The sequence below is a fragment of the Girardinichthys multiradiatus genome, chromosome 12 (assembly GCF_021462225.1).
Source record: "Girardinichthys multiradiatus isolate DD_20200921_A chromosome 12, DD_fGirMul_XY1, whole genome shotgun sequence".
Taxonomy (NCBI): domain Eukaryota; kingdom Metazoa; phylum Chordata; class Actinopteri; order Cyprinodontiformes; family Goodeidae; genus Girardinichthys; species Girardinichthys multiradiatus.
Genome location: NC_061805.1, coordinates 50,050,271 through 50,061,247, shown reverse-complemented (window position 1 = coordinate 50,061,247; position 10,977 = coordinate 50,050,271). Strand labels below are relative to the sequence as shown.

The window sequence follows — 10,977 nt, the reverse complement described above, 5'->3', positions numbered from 1 at the left end:
GTGTGAATTATTTATGGGGTGAGGCAGGCTGAGATTCTTCTGTGTTGTGAAGATAAGAGTTTGTAATATTAATGGAGCTGAGAAGTTAGAGGTTTTCTTCCTCCATCCTGTTTCTGATGCTGCGATTCAACACTTTGACCTCCAGCTGCTCCTAGAGGAGAAGTACTGAAGATTTTAGATTTAAACCTCGTCTTGTCTTATCCTGGGGACAGAAACACATTGAAAATTCTTCCCATAAAAGCTCCAGCAGATGAAGCTCCGCTTGGATCTTTTCAAGACCAGATCCAAAGCTCTAGAGCTCTAGTCAATCATCCAACTCCTCAACCAAACACAACCCTTCTGCTTTATTCCTGCCTGTAAAAGACACAACTCAATGAGATGAACAAGCTCCGGTTGGATGATTGTTTCCGGCCAAGATCAGCTGACTCTGACTGCACCTGGTAAGGTCAAGTGAAAGGTCAACACTGACGTGGTGAAGTCCTACAAAGACGACGTTTTTAACAGATTGTTTAAAGTAGCATTGAACAGCACCTAAATGAAGGACATGGATATTATCCACATCTTTATTAGTGCAAAATAAGATGAAGTAATTAGGATACTGAACAAAGTTCACAGCCAATGTTTACTGTGGGAAAAGTAACACCAAGTAGGAAACATTTGGGAAATACACACAGAACCCGGCTGGGACCCATTATGAGGTTCTGTGTAGGTAGGCCTACAGGTTTGCAGGTCTAATAACAGAACCCTTTTCTGTTTGTTTTAGTATCAGGATAACACCAGGAACTAAATGGGTCCAATTTGGGAAACCTATGTAGAACTCACGTAGGTACCATTGTTAATTTCTGTGCAGGTTCTGCATGGACAGAGAACTGATTTTAAGCAGGGATGCCATGTTAATTGCTGATGTGGGTTTCATGTAGGATTACACCACGAACTAAACTAGCCCCATCAGGGATACATGTAACCCATCGAGCTCTGATCATTCATTTCTATGTGGGTTCTACGTGGACATGGTAAATTCTGCAGGACCAATCTGGCGAGTTCCTGCTTATAGTCATGTGTTAAGATGTTTGATATCTTCAGAGAAGCAGCAGACCTGCGTCAGAATTTGCTCTCATGAAAACTTGTTCAACTAAGCGAATGTTTTATTTTTCTAAAAGTGACAGAGTTATGGTTCCCAGATGGTATTTCCCTCTCATTGTCGCTGACTCTGATTTATCTGATTATTCCTTCAGTCAGAACATGATCAAGGAAGCTGAGAAGATGCTTTCTGCAGCTCAGTAGCAGAACTTAGTTTAGAGCTGCAGCATCAGCTCCATAATCTGTAGTAAGGTTAGATAAACTGTATGAAGTTAGGTTTGCAAATCCAGTTTTCTGCAGTTTAGACAAAGAATGTCAGCCTTTGTTAAAGACCATGGTGGTTGTACATTTTGGCTGTGACCTGAAACCCCTGGAAGGAGATGCAGGTAAAAGTCGAAAAGGTTTTTATTTTACCGTCTGAATCGTCTCTGTTCCTCCTCTGCAGACGTCTTTCCAGCAGAGCTGATTTCCTCTCTACCTTTTTCTTTGAGTTTCCAGGAGTCTATTGTTTATCTGTTATTTAGTCTAGAGATTCAGGTTGTCTCTGAATGGACAGACCTCCTCGCTGCAGTGTGAAGCCTCTCAGGGCTGCGGTTGGAAATGAGGTGCAGGAGGTAGAAACAGGGTTTGAGCGACACTCTAACCTTTCCCACCAAACCTCAGTGTTTATAAGACACCTGAGGTTTTCCTCATGTTACGCTCTGTGATGTCAGGCTCCGTCCCTCTGCGTCATTGAAGCAGAAACCAGTCTGGGTCCATTCAGACTTCCTTAGATCCTCAACCCTGCACAAACAGAACCTCACCTTCAGACCAAACAGTGGAAGGACCCAGATTTAGGACTAGAGCTCCTGCTCTCACTTTCTTTGATTGGTTTGGATGAAGGCATTTAATTTGATTTTAAAAGAAAACGTAAGACCATTTAGGTTTTCTGTAGCAGAGATCAGGCTTTAAAGCAGTTAGATGATTGTTTTAGTTAAATTTAAAATTATCCTACCCATGTTTTCAGCCTGGTTCAATTAAATTCTCCGTATGAATGATGTTACCGAAACAGCTGCTCTAAAAACCTCATATTTTCACTGGTTTTACATGATGTTTGTTGGAAAACTTTTACATTTTGAGTCCTGTCCATGAGTCCATGAGATTGTCTGAACAATCAATCAGCAGAGCAACAGAAACAATCAGGCACTGATTATTTAATGGACCTCAGGAGCACCAGCTCAGTTATTCACACGGATGGAGGTCGTCAGGATCAGAGAACCTGTCTAGATGAATTAAACGCATCTCATGATGGGAAGTCAGTTACTGTCAAGGTACAAAGAAAATATAGAAAAGCTGTGTGAGACAAACTAAGAACAATGTTCTTGTTTCCAGATGATTTAAGCATAAAATGTATATCTAGGTAAAGTTGATCAAATGCATTAATTAACTAATCAAAGGAAAATATGTCACAAAAGGGAGGTGGTGGTTGAGGAGGACCCAAATGCAGGCAAAGGAGAGGCAGAGGTGGAGCAAAAAATAAATATGTTTAATAATACAAAAGAGATGCTTACAAAAACAAAGTCTAAAGTCCAAAAATCCTAAAACGTGAACTGAAGATCCTGAAATTAAATAAATCCAAAAACAAAAGAACCAAAGGAGACTATTTACTGAGGAGAACCGATGAGTGGAAGCAGCTGAGAATGCAACCAGAGACTGCAGGAAACAGAGAATGAATGGGACTAAACAGGAAATGAACACAGACCAAAAACTAACAAACAGACTCAAAACCAACAGCAGACTGGGGAACGGTAAAAAAAAAAAAAAAACAGGAAGTGAAGAGAACATAAACAGGAAGGGCCAGACTAACCAAAATAAAACAGGAAGCAACTAATAACAAACCAAAGACAGCTCTAAGTGCAAGAAACCTAACTACCCAAACATGATAAGTGAAGTACAAGACAAGAAAAAATGTGATTATAAAAGCAAGGTGTGTTTTAGCACAAAACTAAGATGACAAGGCATCAGCCATTACATTAGAGAAGAATGTATTGCTATACATCAGCATTGGAAGGGTTATGAGGACATTTCCAAACCATATGAAGTCCATAATGTCTTTCAGGGAGTGGATGTCCCAGCAGATTCAGCCCAAGGTCACAACAATGATGATGAAATGCTCAGAGAAATGACAAAAACACCCAGGAGCTCCATCTCTGCAGGCCTCAGTGAGCATGTCCTCCTCATACCTGTCACAGCCGGTTCCTGGGACCCGTCACCTCCCCCCCTGCTGCTGAGCCCAGAAGAGAACCAGTATTACTATTAATAATGGAACACAAAGATCTCCAGTTTATGCTTCTCTGACCCCACTTTGAGAAAAAACAGGAAGGCTTCTTTTTAAAGATATTTTACATTAGCTCCACTGAAGCGCGCTGAGAGCTTCTCTGTTCCAGGCTTTAATTGCACACAGAGCCTAAGAGCGGTTGCATGTCCTCATCTGTCCACGCCGTCTCAGCCTCGTATTTCCCACAAAGACCTCAGGAGATGGTTCAAACATTCAGCTTTCAGAGGAGGGCAGGATTACAGCTTCTGCTGGAGCAAAACATCTTCAGCTGCATGGTTTCAGTGTCTTTGTATAAATGACTGCAGGAGATAATAACTTATTGATCTGATGTTTTAGCTGTAGAAAGATTAACTTTCTATTGAAACAGATATTTAATGGTGAACAGGCCGAGGAGAGTTTGAGGCTCACATTAACATAGATATTTAGAAAAATACACACCTTTGAGCCGCTGCTGCTGTGGCTGGATGCTCCTGATGAACAGGAGATTTTATGAACTCATCTTTACCTCTGGATAAAAACACAGAAACTGAAAAACAAAGCGTCTGTTTGGGAGACTATTTCATGTCTTTTCAGTGGTCAGTCTTTTGTGCACATAAAGGTGTCAAGGTCTAAACATCGTATCCAGATTTTACACAAGAACGTCTCCACAAAGGGTCACAAAATGGCACCGGGCCAGGACGTATTTAAAGAGCTGCACTTTCTGTAAATTAACTAATAATAAATCAGAGTTTTATAACTATTTATGTGGAAAATGCACCAGTATTAACGAGGAATGGAGGAGACCATCGAGCCTGACTGATGATGAAGAAATGCTGTGGATGAACATTTTTCACATTAGTGAGACAGTTACAGGCGTAAAAGACAGCAGGAAGTCAGCTAGAAGCTGTCTCCATCATCAGAGATCATGAAGTATGACCGAGCTGGAAATGTGATCTTTGAATTAATAAGAGTCTAAAACGTTCATCATATGTCAGGGTGTTTATGCTATGCAGATGAGGTCTAGGTGGGAAAAACTCAGTGTGTAATCACGTTGAGAAACCAGGCATGAAGGTGTCACCTGCATGAAGATGAAGGTCAACAAAACAACTGGAACTATCTGAGCAATCCCGCTTCTTATCAGCAAAGCTCTGCTTCACAGCATCACAGCAAATTTAAAATACACAAAAATAAAAACTATGAGTTGGATATAAGAAGTTAAATAAATCTCTGGGTTATTTCTCTAAGCCTCCTCAGGTTTACTGTGTTGATACATTTTGGACTCAGTCATCAGGAGGAAGTTATCATGTTCCACTTAAACTGATCCGTGTTCACACGTTTTTAGTTTTACTTTCTGAATAAACTCTTAGAGGGGACATATCATGCTTTTAGATCCTTCCTTTTCACCCTTAAATCCCTCAGTTGTGGTCTATATAAAGTGGAACAGCAATGCTTTGGTCTGTGCTCCTTGTTCTTGACGCTCCACAGGCTCTTCTTTTACCTGTTCTGAGGTGTGTCTCTCGTTTTGGTGCCGTCTCTTTAAATGCTACTGAGGTACTTCACACCCCGACCCCTCCAGGTCAAAGAACGCTCCACTTTCACCTGTTTTGGCCATTTTTGTGGTTTTATAACAATTATCTAGGGATGCAGAAACAAGACAAAAACAGCAAAAACAATGCAAAACTGTTTCTGTAATAATATTATTCAAAACACTCAGTACGGTTCTGAACCTCAAGGAGCTAAAAGCAGCACACAGTGCTAACATCAGCAGAAGGCACGATGCTACTGCTATCAGAACAATGGCCACGACGTCACATCAACACAATAAATTCATGTCTAAAATAAAGTTTGTTGTCATTTTAGGATTATTTTCAGCTTACCGCTTTGCTGTCCGTCGTTTCCATAGACAGAAGAAACTAAACCCTTTAATCAGATGAAGTCTTTCAGCAAATCCTTCTTGATTCTGGAGGAGGTTGATGAAGAATTTGTCCTTGAAGTGGAGAAATAGGAATTTCCCCACTGATGTGGGAACATTTCCATGAAAAATAAAATTAAACCAGGCACTTCAAAGAGGTTTGTGAATGAACTGCTGTTTGTGGCACAAAGTGGATGGAAATGTCAAACTTGAACAGTTTGATGCGACAACAGGTCAGAAAGCTCAAACACACTGGATGCAATATGTAATATTAGCTGGATACAATTTTCTGAGTATCAGGGATTCACACTTTGCATGCAAGTGATCTTTTCAGCCGGTTGTATCCTGTTAAAGCAGAGAATAATACAGTGCAGAAGGTGCCAAAAGCACCAAAATGAAAGATTAAAAAACGGGATGAGAGAAAATGTTGATATGTTGCGATATCTTCATCACGAACTTCATTCCCATGACATGGTTTCTTAATATTGTGCACCCCTAAAACACATTTAAAACTCGGTTGTTGAAAATTAGTCGACTATACTCTGTGGCAACAAAATGAGTAATCTAAATAATTCTACAGTTCTGCCAAAAAGACTGGTCAAATGTCCAACCAGAGGACGTTGGTTGGCGGAAAAATCTGTGGTAAGGCTGCAACTTTCTGAGGGACATGTATGTAAATATCTGAGCCGGAATGTAAGTTAGTATTCTTGTTTCTAAAAATTATTGCAGTCAGAAAAAAAGATTAAAAAAAGGGAAAAGATAAAAAAGATAGAAATGATTGCAGTTGTATGTTGTATAATCAAGACTAAAAACTGAATAATTTAACGTCTTATTTTGGTTCCTCCAAAGCTTACTGACATCAGGTCTGAGTTCCCAGCTGTCTCCCGGAGAGGACTCCGGTTAATGAATATTCAGCGGCCTTCATTAGCATATTGCTCAGGATATTTGTGACAGAAACATCAGCCTGAGAGGAAGAGCTGAATCAGAGGACGCTTGCAGAGAAGCAGCAGGCAGATGGTCCTGAAGGAGACAGCAGGACAGCATTCATTACGCTCAGGAGCTGAACGGGACACAGGAAGGTCTGGCAGAAAGGTGGAGCGAAGGAGAACATCAACAGCTGAGAACTTTTACACTGTTTGGTTTAATTATAGAGACATCAAACTATCCTTTGCATGTAATGCTGAGGGACATGTAATGTCTGTATGAAATTAAATCAGCAAACACAAGCAACTTTTACATTTAGTGTGTCTTATTTGTCTCCATGTTAGTGCAATATCACACTGCAGGCATGAAGTTGCTGCTGCCACGTCTCGTTCTGGCCTTAACGAGCTGTTCGTGTGATGGCTGTGAGCACAGAGAGATCCGGACCCCAAACAGAACCGCTTTCTCAGTGCAAACCAAGCTTGTTACGACCTTCATGGACACAACAAAGTGCAGGCTCACCTGAAACACAGCACTTTAACCTCTGTGATCTTCTGTTGGACAGTCAGCCTCGTCTGCAAAATCCACGGCTGCATCGTTGGCTCAGTCTCCTCGCATCGATCTCCTGACATATCCTGTTAGAGCTTCAACGAACCATCTCAAAAAGTGATCTCATTCATGTAACTAAGGGGTACCAATGAGAAACTGCTTCTGCAGGTCAGATTGTAACTTTACAGTTCCAGACTTAGGACTATACAGCTTGCAGAAGGTCTTTCAGCAGATTTAACCCAGTAATAGTTTTCTCAGTATCTCACATCATTAATGAGGTTCAGGTAATAAGGGTTTCCAGACATTAGTTTCTGCTCAACTCTCTGAAGGTCCTTCCACAGCATTTCTATCAGGTTGAAGTCAGGACTTTGACTACATTCACTGCAACAACTTGATTTGTTTCTATTTCATCCATTCTGTTCTAGATTTGCTGCTGTGTTCTGGATCGTCGTCCTGTTAAGGACCCAGTTTGGACCAAGCTTCAGCTGCCGGACAGATGGCCTCACATTTTTCTCTAGAATACTTTAGTATGCAGAGGAGTTTAAGGTCAACTCCATGAGTGCAAGGTGCCCAGATCCTTTTGTTGCAAAATAAGCCCAAATCATCAGACCTCCACCACCGTGCTTGACAGTTGGTTTGAAGTCTTCAAACATTAGGCTGTTCTTCATGGCCAAACATCTCGACTCATCTATGCCAGGGACATTTTTCCAGAAATCTTGTGCTTCTTTTGGAAGGAGGTTTGCAAACCTACGTCTGCCTGCGATTTCATTTCTAAAGAGACAAAACCTTCTTCAACCTTTCCAAGCAGCCATACTTGTTCAGCCTTTTTCTACTTGTCCTGTCAGGAACTTTAACTTTGAACATGCTAACTGAAGCCTAAAAAATCTGAGACGGCGCTCTTGTTTTTTTTTTTTTGGTCATTTCTCTGATTGTGGGTGACGTTGCTTGAACCTGTCTTAAACGTTTCTATAATGAATAACCTTTCTCTCTGTGGAAGGATGGACATCAGATTGTTTGAAAACGGTATTTTCCACCCGATTCCTACGTTCCCTGATGCTTTATGTGATTTATCGGCACAACTACCGATCATGAACCAGAACTGCATTCTTACATGCAAACAATAGATGAAGGCAAACATGAATAAAAACGATGTAATCATAGCTGCACCTTCATATTTTTAAGATTGGGAGGATGACCTGAACAAATGGCCTCTGACTGGTATACTCTATCATGAACCAGACAGAGGACCCACAATTTCAGTCTTACAGAAAGGAGATTTTAAAAGATTTATTTCAATACCGAAACTGATGGGAGTCAGGAACCCTCAGCAGAAACACACCTGGAACAGTGAAATAGACTGGCTCAGAAAGAAAGCCACTAACCTTCCCAAGATCAGAACGAGGACCTTGATCCAGATGGTTTGCTCCTTACGAACAATCCCTCTTTGACCTGCATGTTGCGCAATTCCTTTTGATCTTCCAGAAAGGAACCAGAGAATTGCAGGTGATGACATCACAACAGGTTATAGAAACAGCGTGCAGGGCAGACTTGAATTGCTGCACAGCCGTCTGATAATCTCTCAGAAATGAAATCTAAATCCAGAGGGTAAACCAAGAGACAGGCAGGGGTCAGAGGTTGGGGCACAGAAACAAGGTAGATGTCCAAAGATCAGAAGCTTGGTAGAAGTCAGACGAGGACAAGGCAGGAGAATCCAAGGCACAGAAAAATGGTCGTAACGAGGAGATAAATCATGAGCAGAGAGAAAAAGGCTTGACATCTACTGGCAGAAGCTTTCGATAATCCGCCGGTGAAGGTTGAGGAGTGAGTGGCGTAACATGGAGGTGGGGTGGCAGGACAGGGGGCAGACAGACACCAAACATGACATACTTGAACCCTCAGCTCCATTACTCAGACTGAGAAGCTATGAAGCTCCTAAAAAGTTCTGAGGCATTGTTACTTTAATATCTCAAAGCAGACATGGCGCCCAGTCTGAACCTTAACGCCACACATCTCCAATATGATAACAATAAAATATCTAGGCTTCTAAACATACTGAGACCAAATTAATTGTGTATTTGACTATTTTAAGTGGCTTTTTTTTGCTGCATGTCCTGATGAGCAGAGGAAAAAATCTAATGCAGGGACACAGAATAATGTCAAACTGAGAAATGATTCGTTTGTATGAAGTTAAACCCTACTCAGCTGTTTATTTAATAAAAACTCAAATTATTAACATTTTAAATGGCACAGAAATGTAGAGAAGAATTATAAAAGATTTAATGACATTACTCATTACTTCCTAAAGCTAAATCATAACTGGTGTTCTCTATGCAGAGCTGTTAATCCTTCTCATTAGCTGATGTTTCTCCTCTGGTTGTCAGTCATTGCTCAATCACAGTCGTCCTGACTCCTCGTCTCTTTGAGACTTGTGGATTGCAGGAACAATCCTATTTTACTTTGGCTGCATGTTCAACAAACAGCCATTGATGCCACAAGCTACACTTTGTCCAATTATAGGTGCAGCCACAAGCAGCACAAAAAGAATTGGATCTTTGCAGGAACATGGGTCCAGGGGCGCCTGATTATGATGTAAAATAAGGGAGCAAATCTTGGAAAATCACTGAGAACCTTCGAAACTAACGGACTGGTGGACCTGTAGTCTTATACTAACCTTCTTTTGAATACGCGGGCCTTTTTTACTTGCTTGCACAAGGAGTTCAACATACAGAGTACAGTGCAAATAACACCCGAGTTGAACCAAGCAAAGCTGAACTGGCTAATACAGAGAATGTGTCTCTATTTATCTGCAACTCTCCACCTGGAGGTGTACACAATATTCATTTTCCCAGAGTCTGTAGTCAAAGAACTCTTTCTCACAGCTTCAGTGCGATAACATTAGGCAGATAACACTTTGCAAAGTGTTAGCTCCTTTGGAGTCTTTTGAAGGCCACACTCTCCTGCAAGCCAACTCTGCATATAAGGTCATACCAAGTTCAGCTAGTACACAAAGTAATGGAACTTTAATGCTTTATGATTACAAAGTATAAAAGAATAAAAGATCTTAAAATCCTAACAATAAATATATATTGTATATATATATATACGTATATTATATATACATCCTGTGTCAGTTATTTACTGCTTAATAGTGTAATTTAAAGAATTTAGAGCTGATTTAGTTCGTAAATACTCCCTGGGATGCTGTTTCCACAAGTTGTGAGGAGTAACACACCTGCCAGGTAACTCTGTTATGGACGGGTCCATGTCTGAGCTGCCGTACCTGTACTGGTGTGTAAGGGAGATATACCACTGTAATAACACTGAAAAAGCTGAGATTTGTCCAATTTAGCCTTTGCTGTCCAATGCAGGAGGCTGTCAGACTTAGATCACCATAAGAAGAAGCAACTTTTATGCTGTGAGTTGGACTGAACCAAGTCTAAAGGTGAAGATGGGAGATGGGATATGGGATATGTCCATTTGTCGGACTGCGTGGAGTGATCCGATTTCTTTGGGTCGGAGTAGTAGAAACACAAGTTCTGCTTGCCCTCACGTTTAAAAATGGGTTATCACCTGCTCCACCCGCTCCATTGTTCAGGCTCCTATTCTGCAGGGGTGTCATTTTTTAAATCATTTTCAGCAGGAGCTGTGAGGGATTTTTTAATTTTTAGACAAAATATCATAGATAGTTTGGAAGATAGATGCAGCTCATAAATTATTTATCTGTGGAAAAGTGTCAGAGAGAAATCCATGAGTACATTTCAGATGAACATCAGAAATATCTGGAAGAAGATTGTCTTGAAAACACTGCCAACCTGTTTTCAGCTCAGAGTCCAACCTGAGAATATAATGTAATGTAATGTAATGTAATGTAATGTAATATAATATAATATAATATAATATATCTTGAAAGCTGAGACTTTGACCTTTGTTCATGGTCTGTGTGTTGCTGCCTCCTGCTGGACGTCTTTTGTAAATGACTTCTGCCAGCCTGTGATAAAACAGACCAGGCTGTTATGACTACAGTACATTGCCAAAAGTATTGAGTCCCACCAGAAAATCATTGTAATACATGTAGAAGCAGACAGACAAGTACGTTGGTATTATAGTGTAGATATACACTATTCACAGAAAGCTATGGATATCTGGCTTTTGGGTAAAATGTGTGGAAAATGTTAAATCATCACCCATTCTGCAGGGCACTGTTCACAATAAAGCGGTC

General features: G+C 40.7%; 1 long non-coding RNA gene across 1 annotated transcript; it reads right to left on the bottom strand.

Annotated features, from left to right (window-relative positions):
- Positions 1 to 2,584: 2,584 nt before the first annotated feature.
- LOC124878480 lies at positions 2,585 to 5,172 on the bottom strand. The gene is made up of 3 exons (XR_007040786.1): positions 3,836 to 5,172; positions 3,466 to 3,642; positions 2,585 to 3,343 (listed from the first exon to the last, which is right to left on the bottom strand). It is a non-coding gene; the product is annotated as an uncharacterized LOC124878480 (long non-coding RNA).
- Positions 5,173 to 10,977: the final 5,805 nt, after the last annotated feature.